Consider the following 18,201-nt stretch of genomic DNA (forward strand, 5'->3'; position numbering starts at 1 on the left):
CGTGTGATACTGTCTGCTGAGATGCTGTATCTAAGCCTATCATGTGTGAAACTGTCTGCTGAGATCCTGTTGCTAAGCCTATTGTGTGATACTGTCTGCTGAGATGCTGTATCTAAGCCTATCATGTGTGATACTGTCTGCTGAGATGCTGTTTCTAAGCCTATCGTGTGATACTGTCTGCTGAGATGCTGTATCTAAGCCTATCGTGTGTGATATTGTATGCTGAGATGCTGTATCTAAGCCTATCGTGTGTGATACTGTATGCTGAGATGCTGTTTCTAAGCCTATCGTGTGATACTGACTGCTGAGATGCTGTTTCTAAGCCTATCGTGTGATACTGTCTGCTGAGATGCTGTATCTAAGCCTATCATGTGTGATACTGTCTGCTGAGATGCTGTATCTAAGCCTATCGTGTGATACTGTCTGCTGAGATGCTGTATCTAAGCCTATCGTGTGATACTGTCTGCTGAGATGCTGTTTCTAAGCCTATCGTGTGATACTGTCTGCTGAGATGCTGTATCTACGCCTATCATGTGTGATACTGTCTGCTGAGATGCTGTATCTAAGCCTATCATGTGTGATACTGTCTGCTGAGATGCTGTTTCTAAGCCTATCGTGTGATACTGTCTGCTGAGATGCTGTATCTAAGCCTATCGTGTGTGATATTGTATGCTGAGATGCTGTATCTAAGCCTATCGTGTGTGATACTGTATGCTGAGATGCTGTATCTAAGCCTATCGTGTGATACTGTCTGCGGAGATGCTGAATCTAAGCCTATCATGTGTGATATTGTATGCTGCGATGCTGTATCTAAGCCTATCGTGTGTGATACTGTATGCTGAGATGCTGTATCTAAGCCTATCATGTGTGATACTGTATGCTGAGATGCTGTATCTAAGCCTATCGTGTGATACTGTCTGCTGGGATGCTGTATCTAAGCCTATCGTGTGTGATACTGTATGCTGAGATGCTGTATCTAAGCCTATCGTGTGATACTGTCTGCTGGGATGCTGTATCTAAGCGTATCATGTGTGATACTGTCTGCTGAGATGCTGTATCTAAGCCTATCGTGTGTGATATTGTATGCTGAGATGCTGTATCTAAGCCTATCATGTGTGATATTGTATGCTGCGATGCTGTATCTAAGCCTATCATGTGGGATACTGTCTGCTGAGATGCTGTATCTAAGCCTATCATGTGTTATATTGTATGCTGAGATGCTGTATCTAAGCCTATTGTGTGATACTGTCTGCTGAGATGCTGTATCTAAGCCTATTGTGTGATACTGTCTGCTGAGATGCTGTATCTAAGCCCATCATGTGATACTGTCTGCTGAGATGCTGTATCTAAGCCCATCATGTGGGATACTGTCTGCTGAGATGCTGTATCTAAGCCTATTGTGTGTGATATTGTATGCGGAGATGCTGTATCTAAGCCTATTGTTTGTGATATTGTATGCAGAGATGCTGTATCTAAGCCTATCGTGTGCTACTGTTTGCTGAGATGCTGTATCTAAGCCTATCATGTGGGATACTGTGCTGAGATGCTGTATCTAAGCCTATCGTGTGATATTGTATGCTGAGATGCTGTATCTAAGCCTATCATGTGTGATACTGTCTGCTGAGATGCTGTATCTAAGCCTATCGTGTGATACTGTCTGCTGAGATGCTGTATCTAAGCCTATTGTTTGTGATATTGTATGCAGAGATGCTGTATCTAAGCCTATCGTGTGCTACTGTTTGCTGAGATGCTGTATCTAAGCCTATCATGTGTGATACTGTCTGCTGAGATGCTGTATCTAAGCCTATCGTGTGATACTGTCTGCTGAGATGCTGTATCTAAGCCTATCATGTGTGATTGTCCTTGCTGCTGTATTTAAGTTTATCATCTTAGATTTCTACTGAGCTACTGTATCCAAGCCTTATATACTTGATACTGGCTGCTCAGCCACTGTATCTAAGCCTATTGTGTAATCTTGATCTATGTCTACCATGTGTGATATTGTATATTGAGCCACTACATCGAAACCTATTATGGATGATCCTGCCAGCTGAACCACTGTATCCAAGCCTATAATGTGCAAAACAGTCAGGGGAGACATGGGTATCTAAGTTTATCATGCGTGAACCTGTGTACTGAACCACTGTATCTAAGCCTATCATGTGTGATACTCTCTGTTTAGCTGCTGTATCTAAGCCTTTCACATAACTTTGCTGGCTGTGCTGCTGTATCTAAGTCTATCCTGTGTGATACTGTCTGCTAAGCCACGGTATCTAAGTCTATCATATGTGATTCTGCCTGCTGGCTGCTGTATCTAAACCTATCGAGTTGGATACTGTCTGCTGTGCCGTTGTATCTAAGTATCATTTGTGGATATGTCTGAGCCGCTGTATCCAAGCCTGTCATGTGTGATACTGTTTGCTTAGCTGCTTTATCTAAGCCTTTCACATAACTTTGCCGGCTGTGCTGCTGTATCTAAGTCTATCCTGTGGTATACTGTCTATTAAGCCATTGTATCTAAGTCTATCATATGTGATTCTGCCTGCTAGCTGCTGTATCTAAACCTATCGTGTTGGATACTGTCTGCTGTATCTAAGTCTATCACTTGTGGATATGTCTGAGCCGCTGTATCCAAGCCTATCATGTGTGATACTGTTTTCTTAGCTGCTGTATCTAAGCCTTTCACATAACTTTGCCGGCTGTGCTGCTGTATCTAAGTCTATCCTGTGTTATACTGTCTATTAAGCCTCTGTATCTAAGTCTATCATATGTGATTCTGCCTGCTGGCTGCTGTATCTAAACCTATCGTGTTGGATACTGTCTGCTGTATCTAAGTCTATCACTTGTGGATATGTCTGAGCCGCTGTATCCAAGCCTATCATGTGTGATACTGTTTTCTTAGCTGCTGTATCTAAGCCTTTCACATAACTTTGCCGGCTGTGCTGCTGTATCTAAGTCTATCCTGTGTTATACTGTCTATTAAGCCTCTGTATCTAAGTCTATCATATGTGATTCTGCCTGCTGGCTGCTGTATCTAAACCTATCGTGTTGGATACTGTCTGCTGTATCTAAGTCTATCACTTGTGGATATGTCTGAGCCGCTGTATCCAAGCCTATCATGTGTGATACTGTTTTCTTAGCTGCTGTATCTAAGCCTTTCACATAACTTTGCCGGCTGTGCTGCTGTATCTAAGTCTATCCTGTGTTATACTGTCTATTAAGCCTCTGTATCTAAGTCTATCATATGTGATTCTGCCTGCTGGCTGCTGTATCTAAACCTATCGTGTTGGATACTGTCTGCTGTATCTAAGTCTATCACTTGTGGATATGTCTGAGCCGCTGTATCCAAGCCTATCATGTGAGAGACTATTGTGTATAACATGGTCAGGGATTGCGGACGTTCTAGACGTCATTGTGCCATCCTGTCCGCCATCTTGTTTAGTGATCTTGTATGACGTGGCTCCTGACAGCTTGATGTGCTGCTCTCCCTTAAATATTGTTTACCCTGGTAACATGGCCGCCCCCGCCCTCCGTGCACTGTTGTACGTCTTTGTTGTTGATGGCAGACTCCTCTCGGAATAATCACACTGCTGTTTGTGCTGAAATGATGTCGCAACCGTGTTGGCAGAGATGCTCCCGCCGCGTAATGATCCTCGCTGCAATTGCTTGGCTGGAAGGGCTGTAATTTCTGTTCTGTCAATATTTCCAGGAAACATATTGTCAGTGAGGAGGGGGAGACATGAAACAGGATCAGCGGGATATCATGGTTGGGGGAAAACCCCATCACAGGATACTGCAGACTGGCTGCCATATTGTGTGCTAGAAATGCAGAAACCCTTATATGATTATGATGGGCACTTCTCCTAAAATCCCCCAAAATACCCTTGTTCTCTGCTGCACTCTGCCTACATTATCCAGCTGAAGAACCCCTTTACCTACATGGCCGGTGCCAAATTTTAATGGACTAGAAAAATGGATGCAGTTAAGAGTAAATGTAAAATGTTCTCCGTTGCAGAACATCTTATCCCCTATCCATAGTCCGAACACCGGGCCCAGCTGCGATCTCCTGCCTGGCACCCTGTCTATTTTCGCGCACAGAGCGATCTCCGCTCCGTGCATGGATTACTGTCGACCACCGCCTTGTGCGGTGGTCGACAGTAATCCTTGCACGGAGCAGAGATCGCTCTGTGCACGGAGAAACGGGGTGCCTGGCAGGAGATCGTGGGGGTCCTGTGGATAGAGGATAAAATGTTCTGCCACAGAGTGCCTCTTTAATTATTTAAAGGGGTTCTCCACCATAAGGTGATTTTAGTTTGTACCTGGCAGACAGTAATGGACATGCTTAGGAAGGATCTGCGCTTGTCTTGGGGCTAAATGGCTATGTTGTGAAATTACCATAACACTGTGGCTAACTTTTTGTATTTCCTGTTTGACTTTTCTTTTTTTGACTACAAATCTCACAATTCCATCTTCCTCCCTCCCACACATCAGCCACTCCACCCATTGAAACATAAATGAGCTGCATCCATTCAAAAGACCTGTGGTTTTCAATCAGGGTGCCTGCAGCTGTTGCATTAGTTGCAGATTGATCTCTCTCCCACCAAGCGATCGCTTCACCCACTGAAGCAGACAGGCTCCCTGTCATCAGCTGACTAGTGAGTCAGGTCTCAGCCGCATTGCAAGCTGGGAAAAATCCAAGACAACAGTCATTTTGTATGTTGGTAAAAGTAAATATTGGAGTGAAAATCACAGAAGAATTGTAAGAAAACCGTCACACACAGGTACAGACACTATATTATTAACTACACTAACTTTACAGAAATTCCTGGAGTACCCCTTTAACGAGAAAAGTATGCCAGCAGAGAGGTGACGTAAAGAAAGAAGAAATCTCTAAAGTGTCTAGCAAGTTACGCCAAATTTACAATTGCATCTACATCAATTTGATAACTTTAAAATGGTTTCCACAATTTTTGACATTCCAAGCTTTTGAGAAAGATCAGGCTCTATGTTCAGGAAGATGCATCACTAAAAACCAAGCAGATTGATGATATGGGGTTTTTACTCACTCTTGGGTTCCATTTAAAAGTAGGGAAGAAGTGCAAACCAATAGGAGCAAAATTGACATGTTTATTAAAGGGCTACTTCACTGGAAATGTATTTTTATTTTTTTAAAGGGGTACTCCGGTGCTTACACATTTTATCCCCTATCCAAAGAATAGGATAGGGGATATCCTAGGGGTTAAGATTAGAAATGAGCGAACTTACAGTAAATTCGATTCGTCATGAACTTCTCGGCTTGGCAGTTGATGACTTTTCCTGCATAAATTAGTTCAGCTTTCCGGTGCTCCCGTGGGCTGGAAAAGGTGGATACAGTCCTAGGAGACTCTTTCCTAGGAATGTATCCACCTTTTCCAGCCCACCTGAGCACCTGAAGGCTGAACTAATTTACGCAGGAAAAGTCATCAACTGCCGAGCCGAGAAGTTCGTGACGAATCGAATTTACTGTAAGTTCGCTCATCTCTAGATAAGATGCCTGATCGCGGGAGTCCCGCAGCTGGGGACGCCCGCGATCATGCATGCGGCACCCCGTTTGTAATCAGTCCCCGGAGCGTGTTCGCTCCGGGTCTGATTACGCTGGACACGGGGGCGGGGGCGTGACGTCACACGCTGCCGTCTCTGCGGTCGAGCGTAATCAGACCCGGAGCGAACACGCTCCGGGGACTGATTACAAACGGGGTGCCGCATGCATGATCGCGGGCGTCCCCAGCTGCGGGACTCCCGCGATCAGGCATCTTATCCCCTATCCTTTGGATAGGGGATAAGATGTGTAAGCACCAGAGTACCCCTTTAAATCAACTGGCTCCAGAAAGTTAAACAAATTGTAAATTACTTCTATTAAAAAATCTTAATCCTTTCAGTACTTATGAGCTTCTGAAGTTAAGGTTGTTCTTTTCTGTCTAAGTGCTCTCTGATGACACGTGTCTCAGGAACCACCCAGTTTAGAAGAGGTTTGCTATGGGGATTTGCTTCTAAACTGGACAGTTCCCGAGACAGGTGTCATCAGAAAGCACTTAGACAGAAAAGAACAACCTTAACTTCAGAAGCTCATAAGTACTGAAAGGATTAAGATTTTTTTATAGAAGTAATTTACAAATTTGTTTAAATTTCTGGCACCAGTTGATTTAAAAAGAAACTTTTTCCAGTGGAGTCCCCCTTTAAACTTCTGTGTACATGCAGTGGCACAGCAGTCTTGATAGTTGCAATCTCATGAAAGGCACAATAGCTTAGCAGTTACCTTCTCACTATGTAGTTTTTCTTAAAGGGGTTATCCAGGAATAGTAAAACAGAGCTTATTTCACTCAAACACTGCTCCACGTCTGCCCCTAGGTTGGGTGTGGTATTACAACTTGGCTCCATTCATTTCAATGGAACTGAGCTGCAGAACCACACCCAACCTGGAGACAGACGAGGAGTGGTTTTTGAAATAAATTGGCTCTGTTTTTCTATTCCTGCATAATCCCTTTAAAGGAGTTATCCTGGACTTCCTATATCTGAAAGGAGGAATGCCATAACCCACCACCCCACTCAGAAATTCAGCACTGTGCACAGAGCAGCAAAATCCCATTGGATGTAATGGTGAATGAACATGGGCGAGCCCTAACTAGGGAGGTGTTGCCCCTTGGCCTGGTGGTGCAGTGCACCAATCTCACCACATGCATCTCTTTGCCAGTGCTGGGCCCCTTCTGGGCCTATGCTCACACTGTATCTTCTCTTGTGGTTGGCAATGGAGGATTTAATCTCTAAACAGCGTAACCAAACATGGTGGCACTGCAGCTCACTGCCTTACGTAACTATAGTAGTAGAACACATAAACTGTTCAGCATGACATTAATAGCTGTACAATAGTCCTTTAAAGGGGTACTCTGGCCCTAAGACATCTTATCCCCTAACCAAAGGATAGGGGATAAGATGTCTGACCGCGGGGGTCCCGCCGCTGTGGACCCCCGCAATCTTGCATCCACCTCTCTGAGCTGCACGTCGCACTGCCAGCTCACAAACTGCCAGGTGCCAACCACGGGGCCGGAGTATCGTGACATCACAACTCCGCCCCTGCTATGCAAGTCTATGGGAGGGGGCCTGACGGCGCGCCGTGCAGCTTAGAGAGGTGGGTGCCGAATGCAAGATTGCGGGGGTCCACAGCGGCGGGACCCCGGCGGTCAGACATCTTATCCCCTATCCTTTGGATTGGGGATACAATGTCTTAGGGCTGGAGTACCCCTTTAAAGGCAAGGGCAACTATTTATAAGTATATAGTAGTGAGGATACCCATGACCCCCATTATAGCTCCAGAGACTGTCATCGAGTTTTCCTACACTTCTCAGTGTTTAGCTCCTGCACGAGACCTTAAAGCTGTAGTCCGGTGGAAATGTATTTATTTTTTTAAATCAACTAGTGCTAGAAAGTTAGAAACAGATTTATAAATTACTTCTATTTAAAAAATCTTAATCCTTCCAGTACTTATCAGCTGCTGTATGCAGAAGAGCTTTTTTTAATTTCTTTTCCGTCTGACCACAGTGCTCTCTGCTGACACCTCTGTCCATTTTAGGAACTGTCCAGAGCAGGAGAGGTGGCCGCAGAGAGCACTGTGGTCAGACAGAAAGAAAAGAACTTCCTCTAGAACATACAGCAGCTAATAAGTACTGGAAGGGTTAAGATTTGTAAATAGAAGTAATTTACAAATCTGTTTAAGTTTCTGGCACCAGTTGATTTAAAAAAAAAATGTTTTCCACCGGAGTACCCCTTTAAAAGTATCTATCTTTTAGTTAAATCAAATTTGCCTTTCAGGAGTTTGGGAAAGCTTAATGATGTCCTTCTTTAAGTTGGCTCTCAACAGATTAAGAAACAGAATTTTGAACAGCTTGAAAGATGAGGATGAATAAAGGAGTTTTAGAAAGGAAATGAAGAGATCAGAAATCAAAGACACTGGAAGCCAGAACAGCCGAGGAAGGTGAAATCTGACATGTTTTCTGGTCTTTGAAGCATCTCTCGGTTGCCATGACAATAAAGTGCTTGCACTGCTTCCCACTGCTCCCAGAGATCCGCTTGGAGTTTCTTCCATAAAAAGTGATGCATTAATAATGGTTGGTAGGTTATGATGTGTTAACATATCCTGTGAGCTACAGCAGCCAGGCCAGGGGTTCCCAGTCCTGAAAGACCCTGTTCACACTATGGATTCTGCCTTGCAGAACACACCATTTGATTTCAGTGGGGGAGATTTCTCAAAACCTGTGGGGCAGTTGCCCATAGCAACCAGTCAGATTGCTTCTTTCATTTTTCCCAGGCCTTCTCCCCCAATGGGTTTTGAGAGACAGAGTTTCCGACAAGAAATTGGATTCTGGTGGAATCCAGTTGGAAAATGTTCACATTGGAAGGCAAACAATCATTTGGCATAAATAGTGAGGTCCCCTTGTCAGCTATAACCTGAGTGATATAGAAGCCATTTTATTCTATGCAACAATGGTCGTCCCATGATGGTGCATTACATGCCAGGCAGCTACTGCAGACATTTGTGTGGGACGACAGACCCTCTCTGCATGACGATAGTTTTCTTTCCCACCCAGCTGGAATGTGGTAATGAGCGGTGGTCACAATGCCGCCATTATCCCAGATGTCACTGGTAGAAGACTACGGCCGTCATCAAGCACTGGAGGGGCAGAGTATGGAAGGAATGCTGTAACCACTAATAACCACACTTGTCTTCAGACCCACATACAGTCCCATGTCATACACCCTGTTCTATGGGGTTAGCCTGGGATATCAGTCTGTAGGAGTTGTCTGCTTCAATATGTCCCTATTCATTTACCAATGGAGTAAACCTTTTAATTTGCAGTTCCTCAGGTATGGTCATGAGGACCTCACTGCTGGTACTCACCCTTTCTCTATCACCTGTTATTAACATGGGGACTTTATTGTAAATGTAAGAAAAGATAAAGAGGATAGAAATGCATTGCAAAGAATCCTGGTCAGCGAACTCCCACTCCTTTTCCAAATATTAAAGGGGTACACCACTGGCTAGAGTTCTGAAGTAAATGTTCCGAATGCTGTTTTCACGCTGCGGGGTCAGCCATGCCCATTGTGACATAATGACTACGCCCCCTCAATGCAAGTCTATGGGAGGGGGCGTGACTGCCATCACGCCCCCTCCCATTGACTTGTACTGAGGGGGCGTGACATGACGTGGCAAGGGGGTGGCCCACCCCCAGCAGCCTGAAAACAGCATTCGGAACATTCACTTCCCAACGCTGGCCAGTGGAGTGCCCCCTTTTTTTTTTTTTTTTTAAATCAACTGGTGCCAGAAAGTTAAACAGATTTGTAAATTAATTCTATTAAAAAATCTTAATCTTTCTAGTACTTATTAGCTGCTGAATACTGGTGCCTGTGTTTACTACCCCTTTAGATGCACTCTACCTGCTCTGCTGAGGACATTCCTGCAGTGTGTCCAGAATATTATCACCAAAACGAGACAGATCATCATAAAAGTAAGAAAATACAGGCACCAAGGAAGAAAAAAGTAGCCTTAAAAGGGTTATCCAGTCAAAAATATTCATAGGAAAGGGCATAAGCCAGTGATTCCCAACCTTTTTCGGCTCAGGATACTCCTCCCAAATTTTTTTTCCGCGGAGCATCACTAGCGAAGTTGACGAGCAAAAAAAGAAAAAGGGAAAGCACCACAATGCACAAAATGCACAATATCTATTTATCTGTGGGTATGTAGATTACAGTGCTGCTTTATACAACAATTCACAAATTATGTCTTCTCTAATCAGGGTCGTTCCCTTTTCTTCTCCATCTGGTCTGCGCCATCATGACAATTTCTTCCAGCCACAATTCTTCACCGTTAAACCTTCAATACAAACCTATTAGGCTCCGCACTTTTTTTTTTACATAGGTGACAGAAAGATGTACATTGGTGACAGAGGGGTGTAGAAGAGTGTACATGGGTTAAAGGGGGTGATAAAGGGGTGTACATTGGTGACAGAGGGGTGTTGGAGGTGGACAGGAGTGTACATGGTTAACAGGAGTGTAGAGAGGTGTACATGGGTGTTGAGGGGTGTACATGGGTGACAGAGGGGTGAAGAAGAGAGTACATGGGTGGCAGAGGGGTGTAGAGGAGTGTACCTGGGTGACAGGGGGGGGGGGGGAGGGGTTACATGGGTGTCAGATGGGTGTAGAAGAGTGTACATGGGTGGCAGAGTGGTGTAGAGGAGTGGGCATGGGTGACAGGGTGTAGGGGGTAACAGAGGGGTGTAGAAGAGTGTACATGGGTGACAGAGGGGGGTAGGGGTGACAGATGGGTGTAGAAGAGTGTACATGGGAGACAAATGGGTGTAGAGAAGTGTACATGGGTGGCAGAGGGATGAAGAGGAGTGTGCATGGGTGATAGGGGTGTAGGAGGTGACAGATGGGTGTAGAGAAGTGTACATGGGTGGCAGAGGGGTGTAGAGGAGTGTACATGGGTGGCAGAGGGGTATAGAGGAGTGTACATGGGAGACAGATGGGTGTAGAGTGTACATGGGTGGCAGAGGGATGTAGAGGAGTGTGCATGGGTGATAGGGACGTAGGGGGTGACAGATGGGTGTAGAGGAGTGTACATGGGTGGCAGAGGGGTGTAGAGTAGTGTACATGGGTGACAGGGGGGCATAGGGGTGACAGAGGGGTGGACAGGCGTGACAAGGTGGGGACAGGGGGGGCAGAGGGGTTAATAGGGGGTGAACATGGGTGACAAGGATGTGGTCAGAGGGGTGGACAATTAAGAGTGAACATGGGTGATGGAGAGGTGGATAGGGTAGTGGCCAAGGTGGGGTAAAAGAGGATGACAGAGGGGTGTAGAGGAGTGTACATGGGTGACAGAGGGGCATAGGGGGTGACAGAGGGGTGTACATGGGTGACAGATGGGTGTAGAAGAGTGTACATAGGTGATGGGGCGTAGGGGGTGTACATGGGTGGCAGAGGGTTGTAGAGGAGTGTACATGGATGACAGAGGGGTTTAGAGGAGTGTACATGGCTGGCAGAGGGGTGTAGAAGAGTGTACATGGGTGACAGAGGGGTGTAGAAGAATGTACATGGGTGACAGAGGGGTGTAGAGGAATGTACATGGGTGACAGAGGGGTGTAGAGTAGTGTACATTGGTGACAGGGGTGGACAGGCATGACAAGGTGGGGACAGAGGGGTTAATAGGGGGTGGACATTGGTGACAAGGATGTGGTCAGTGGCGTGGACAATTAAGAGTGAACATGGGTGATAGAGAGGTGGATATGGCGTTGGCCAAGGTGGGGTAAAAGAAGATGACAGAGGGGTGTAGAGGAGTATACATGGGTTGTAGAGGTGTGTACATGAGTGACAGGGGAGTGTACAGAAGTGTACATGGGTGACGGGGGTGTAGAGGAGTGTTCATGGGTGACAGTTGACAGATGGGTGTAGAAGAGTGTACATGGGTGGCAGAGGGGTGTAGAGGAGTGTGCATGGGTGACAGAGGGTTGTAGAGGAGTGTACATGTGAGAGAGGGGTGTAGGGGGTGACAGATGAGTGTAGAAGAGTGTACATGGGTGGCAGAGGGGTGTAGAGGAGTGTGCATGGGTGTCAGAGGGGCATAGGGGGTGACAGGGGTGTAGGGGGTGACAGAGGGGTGTACATGGGTGGCAGAGGGTTGTAGAGGAGTGTACATGGATGACAGACGGGTGTAGAGGAGTGTACATGGGTGAAAGAGGGATGTAGAGGAGTGTACATGGTTAACAGAGGGGTGTAGAAGAGTGTACATTGGTGACAGAGGGGTGTACATGGGTGGCAGAGGGGTGTAGAGGAGTGTGCATGGGTGACAGAGGGTTGTAGAGGAGTTTACATGTGAGAGAGGGGTGTAGGGGGTGACAGAGGGTGTACATGGGTGACAGATGAGTGTAGAAGAGTGTACATGGGTGGCAGAGGGGTGTAGAGGAGTGTACATGGTTAACAGGGGTGTAGAAGAGTGTACATTGGTGACAGAGGGGTGTAGAAGAGTACATGGGTGGCAGAGGTGTGTAGAGTAGTGTACATGGTTAACAGAGGGGTGTAGAGGAGTGTACATGGGTGACAGAGGGGTGTAGAGGATTGTACATGGGTGACAGAGGGGTGTAGAGGAGTGTACATGGGTGACAGAGGGGTGTAGAGGATTGTACATGGGTGACAGGGGTGTACATGGGTGGCAGAGGGGTTTAGAGGAGTGTACATGGGTGACAGAGGGGTGTAGAGGAGTGTACATGGTTAACAGAGGGGTGTAGAAGAGTGTACATTGGTGACAGAGGGGCATAAATGGTGATAGAGGGGTGTACATGGGTGGCAGAGGGGTGTACAGGGTCACAGAGGGGTGTAGAGAGGTGTACATGGGTGACAGATTTGTGTCGAAGAGTTTACATGGGTGACAGGGGGGCTTAGGGGGTGACAGAGGGGTGGACAGGCGTGACAAGGTGGTAACAGAGGGGTGAATAGGGGTGGACATGGGTGACAGAGAGGTGGATAGGGGGTTGGCCAAGGTGGACATGGATGACAGGAGGGTGACAAGGGGTAAAAGAGGGGTGGACAGGAGTGACAGAGAGGGGTGGACTGGGGTGACAGAGGGGTGGATAGGTGGGTGGTCAGAGGTGGTGGACTGGGGGGGTGAACATTCGTGACAGAGGGGTGGATAGGTAGGGGGTGGCCAAGGTGGACATGGATGACAGGGTGGTGGACATGGGTGAAGGGGGTGGGGAACATGGTTGACGGGGGGGGCGGGACATGGGTGATGGGGGGATGTGGACGGGGTTGGGTGACGGGGGGGGGGTTGAACAGGGTTGAAAAGGGGTAACAGAGGTGTGAAAAGGGTACAGTACTTTAAGCAAGTCGGCACGGGAATATGGCGCAGCTTGCAGTTCCACGGCATCTTCCCCTCTTCGGTGTAGCAGGGCACCATTTTCGTCTCACTGCGCTGCAGGGGGGAGGGGGACGCTGAGTGCGCAGTGCGCACGCAGGCTTTCTTCCCCTCTGCGGCACCGTGAATCACAGACATGACGGGAAATTAAAAAAAAAATAATAATAAATTCACGGCAAATTCGTGTTGGGAATCACTGGCATAAGCCCTGAGATGGGGCACCAGCTCTCTCAGCTGTATAGAGGGATAGACAGCTCCGTGCATTGTTTATGGGAGTGCTGGAGATATCCGAGTACAGCCCTGTAGATAAAGTAAAATTATTTTTGGCTGAACAACCCCTTTAAGCACTACCCATTTAAAAAAAAAAAAAAAGTGCAAAGCGTTGCATACAAATTCCAAAAGTCATACATTTTTGTGGAAGTTAGTTTTTCACAAAAATGTGCAATTTATTTAAAGTCCGTTCTGGTGGACATACATTAGTTAATACCCCTCGTTGTTTTATTCCTCATCATTTCTTAATGGAGAGAATCTTTTTCATAAACCTAATAGTTCTCACAGCTAAGGGTTTGTTACAGTTGCATCCAGTCTAGACAATCCTCTGTGAGCTGAACCCATCGCAGCACAAATCTCTTTCCTGCCCTGATAGATGGCTATATATTTACTGTATACAATCCTATAATGTCATACTGTCTAGCCCACATTCCGATATCTGCAGCTATATGTAAAACAAGTGGGTAACATTCATCTCTAGACGTTGTAAAACTGAGCAGATGGGAAGCAGATGTGTCTCCCCATGACAGGACGGCTATGCTCAGGTACAATCTGCACTAGAACGGGGCCTGCTCTCATTTTCTCAGGACTGTGCTTGGATAGGTCTCAGATATCCAATCATGAGAATTCTTTCATTCTTTCAATTTTTTATAAGGGATTATGGGGGGTATTTATCAAAGGATTTGTGTTTTTTTTAACGTAACTTTGGCGCAGTCTTTTTGCGCCAAAGTTTGGCGCATGTTCTCCACTGTCATTTTTACAACTTTCTCAAAATCACAGAGTCCTGTGTGTGATTTTAACTAGAGATGAGCAAACTTACAGTAAATTCGATTCGTCACGAACTTCTCGGCTCGGCAGTTACTGACTTATCCTGCATAAATTAGTTCAGCTTTCAGGTGCTCCCGTGGGCTGGAAAAGGTGGATATAGTCCTAGGAGACTCTTTTCTAGGAATGTATCCACCTTTTCCAGCCCACCGAAGCAGCTGAAAGCTGAACTCATTTATGCAGGATAAGTCATCAACTGCCGAGCCGAGAAGTTCGTGACAAATCGAATTTACTGTAAGTTCGCTCATCTCTAATTTTAACTTTAGTCAGTAATTCATCATTTGCGCCAATCTATCTTTGGCGCAAATCCCCACCAAGAAATTTTGCACATGGAAAGCACACTTACCAATGTCAGAAAATGTAAAGGCGTCAAAATACATAAAAAATTTTTTTGGGTGAAAGCAGCGACTCCTCCAGGGCTGCTCAATACTATCCTGCGACATAGTTGTCTCTGAGGAACCTTCACCCTCCGTTGAGCCAGCATTGGACATGGCCGCACAGGTTCAGGAAAGGTAAGCACTAAAGCAGTGGTCTCCAACCTGCGGACCTCCAGATGTTGCAAAACTACAACTCCCAGCATGCCCGGACAGCCAACGGCTGTCCGGGCATGCTGGGAATTGTAGTTTTGCAACATCTGGAGGTCCGCAGGTTGAAGACCACTGCACTAAAGTAAAAAAAAAAAAAAAAAAATTAAATACCCAAGTTGAAAATAAAATCCATTTCACATGGTGGCTATAAACCCCACAAAAGAAAATAACTCACGTCGCTTGCTGATATACTGCAGGAGGGACCCCGAAATGGCTGCTCTACAGGGTAAAATACGCCTCCTCTGTGGTGGTTCTGTGTAGAAGGCGCTGTGAACAGCTGATTTCAACATTTGAGCCAAAATTACTAACAACTTGCACCAAATGATAAATTGTTCATTTTGGCATTTTTTTTAATCCTTTTGCCGTTTTATTCTCTCTTTTTTGGCGTTTTTCAGCTCCTTGGCGGTTTTCCAAAGTCACAGCATGTTGAGCCACTGGCGTTTGTTTAGTCAAAATCGGGGCATTTTTCTACCATAGAAGGCGCATTTAGCGTTTTTCTTTGGGGTTTTTTCACCTGTGAAAAAAAGGGACTGTTCCCAGGAAGAGGAACAGCAGCAATTTTCTCTGGAGTCAGCCAAAAAGTTAAAAAAAGAACATCCAACTTGGAAAGGCTTGAAAAACTGCTAAGGTGCCAAAAATGCAATTTCCACACAAATGAAAAAACGCCTGAAATTGCATTGGCGTTTAAAAAAAAAAAAAAAACGCAAGACAAAAAATCAAGTGGAAACTTAGCCTCAGGGTGCGTTCACAAGCTATTACTAGCAGCGGGTTTCACGCTTCGGGAAACCTGCTGCGAGTTAAGCCACCATTGATTTGAATGGGTCCACAGACAGTCCACAATAGTGTCAGATTTGCGGACTGTCCGCGGACCTATTCAAATGAATGGTAGCGTGACTCGAAGCGGGTTTCCTGCAGCGTGAAACCCGTTGCTAGTTACTAGCGTGTGAAAGCACGCTCAAACTGGAATTCCACTTGTGTTTTTTTGGGGGGAAAATGCCAAGAAAAACGCCAATTCTGCCGCATGGTGTTTTTTTGGCCAAAAAACGCTGCAGCCAGATGTTAGCTGTAGATCAATGAAAAAACGCTAAATTCTTTTTCCACTTTGCGTTTTTCAGTTTGGCGTTTTTTAAATCCTTTTGGTGTTTTTTCACTTTTTTTCAGTTCCTTGGTGGTTTTACAAAATTGCAGCATGTTGAGTCTATGGCGTTTTTTTCCCTGAAATTGTGGTGTTTTTCTCCCATAGAAGTCTATGGGAGTAAAAAAAAAAAACGCAAAAGAAAACGCCATGTGGGTTTTAACTTTGGCTTTTTTGCCGGCGGTTTTTATTATTTTTTGGACTTTAGCGATCCAAAAAAGTGATGGAGATACCTTTTTTAGTAACATTTTGTAGGGTACCATTAAAAAATACAGTAGTGATGGAAAAATGTGTATCTAACAAAATGTATCCTTTTTATGAGGAAATCTTTATTAATTTTTAAACAGGGATCAATTTATGTGGGTGGGGTAGGGCACTAAAAATGTAGCCGACAATAAGGCTGGGTTCACATCACGTTTTTCAACTACGGTTCCCGCATACGTTTTCATTAGTGAAAACGTATGGAACGGTATTGAAAACCGTATACATAGGCAAAGCATTGCAAACCGTATGCACCCTGATGCATACGGTTGCGTACAGTTTGCTTGCAATACGGTTTATAACAGTACTCCAAACCGTGTTCAACCACGGTTTTGACTCGTATTGCAACCTAATACCTTTTTTTTTTTTTTTAACATGGATATCAATGGGAAACGCACATGTATACGGTTCCATACGGCAAAACCGTATGCGTTTTTTCCTTGCACATGCGCATCCTAAAGTCCCCACCCAAGACCCCTCCCATTAAAAATGGACAGAATTTTCAAAAACGTATGAATTTTTTAAAAATAAAAACGGACGGAACTGTATGCACTTTTAAAAACATTATACTGTTTTAAAACGCATACGGTTTACTTTTTCCCATACTGTTCCATCCGTTTTTTTCCCATACGGTTTTTGATAAAAAAAACGTATGCAGGAACCGTAGTTCAAAAACGTGATGTGAACCCAGCCTAATAAAAATGTAGTGTGTGTGTTTTTCACTTTTTTTTATTCTTTATATTTTTAGGTAGTACTACTACTCCCAGCATGGAATACACTGTTCCATGATGGGAGGAGTAGTACCTGTACTAATTGACAGATCGCCCTGGGTCCGTTGCGATCCTTCTGTATAATTTATAGCCGGCCGCTCTTCTATGGTCCCCTGCACTGACGTATATATACACCTATTCATATTTCCCAGAGCTGTTATGGGCCAGATGGTTCCAGCCAATCACAGCTTTCTGTGGGAAAAGGAATATGTGTATATATACATCAGTGCAGGGGACCATAGGAGAGCAGCCAGCCGCATCTATACATTATACAGGAGGATCACAGCGAGTGTCAGGAGTGACATCCGCTGTGATCTTTCCTTAACTGCAGGTACTAGTACTCCCAACATGGAGCACACTCTTTTCCATGCAGGAAGCTGTAGTACCTGCATTAATAGACAGATCGCAGCAGGTTTCAGAAGTTACACTTGCTGCGATCTGTCTATTAATGCAGGTACTACAGCTCCCAGCATGGAGCAGAGTGTGCTCCATGTTGGGAGTAGTAGTACCCACTGTGGGTGTCACACCTGACATCCGCTGTGATCGTCCTATCTATTTCAGAGATGTGGAGCGGCTTTCTCCTGCGCTCGCATCTCTGCACTATACTCCGGCCGGCCACCCGCTCATTCATATCTCCCGCAGAGAGCTGTGATTGGCTGCAACCATCCGGCCAATCCCTACTCTGGGTGGAAAATATGAATGAGTGATGTTCTATTCACATCACTGGCTGGAGTACAGAGCAGAGATGTGAGCGCTGTATACAGCCGCTCTGCTATATTATGGACGATCGCATCAGGTGTCAGGAGTGACACCCGGGGCGATCTGTCTATTAGTACAGGTACTACTACTCCCATCTTGGAACAGTTTTAGTACTACCTAAAAAAAATTTGAGAAAAAAAAGTGAAACACACATACACACTTTATTAAAAAATAATTTTTCTCCCCATCCCTACTGCATCTTTTTTTTTTTTTTTTTGGTACCCAAAAATTATAGTTATACAGGCTGTGCACTCACTACTTTACATTGTTACATTGTAGCAGAGGGTCATTTCTTCAGTGTTGTCACATGAAAAGATATAATAAAATATTTACAAAAAATGTCAGGGTTATATTCACTTATGAGATACTGTATATATGTCTTACTATGTAATATAAGGCTGGGTCCACACTACGTTTTGTCCCATACGGGAGCGCATACGGCAGGGGGGAGCTAAAAGCTCGCTCTCCCGTATGTCACCGTATGCGCTCCCGTATGTCATTCATTTCAATGAGCCGGCCGGAGTGAAACGTTCGGTCCGGTCGGCTCATTTTTGCGCCGTATGCGCTTTTACAACCGGACCTAAAACCGTGGTTGACCACAGTTTTAGGTCCGGTTGTAAAAGCGCATACGGCGCAAAAATGAGCCGACCGGAC

The sequence above is a fragment of the Hyla sarda genome, chromosome 6 (genome assembly GCF_029499605.1).
Source record: "Hyla sarda isolate aHylSar1 chromosome 6, aHylSar1.hap1, whole genome shotgun sequence".
NCBI lineage: Eukaryota > Metazoa > Chordata > Amphibia > Anura > Hylidae > Hyla > Hyla sarda.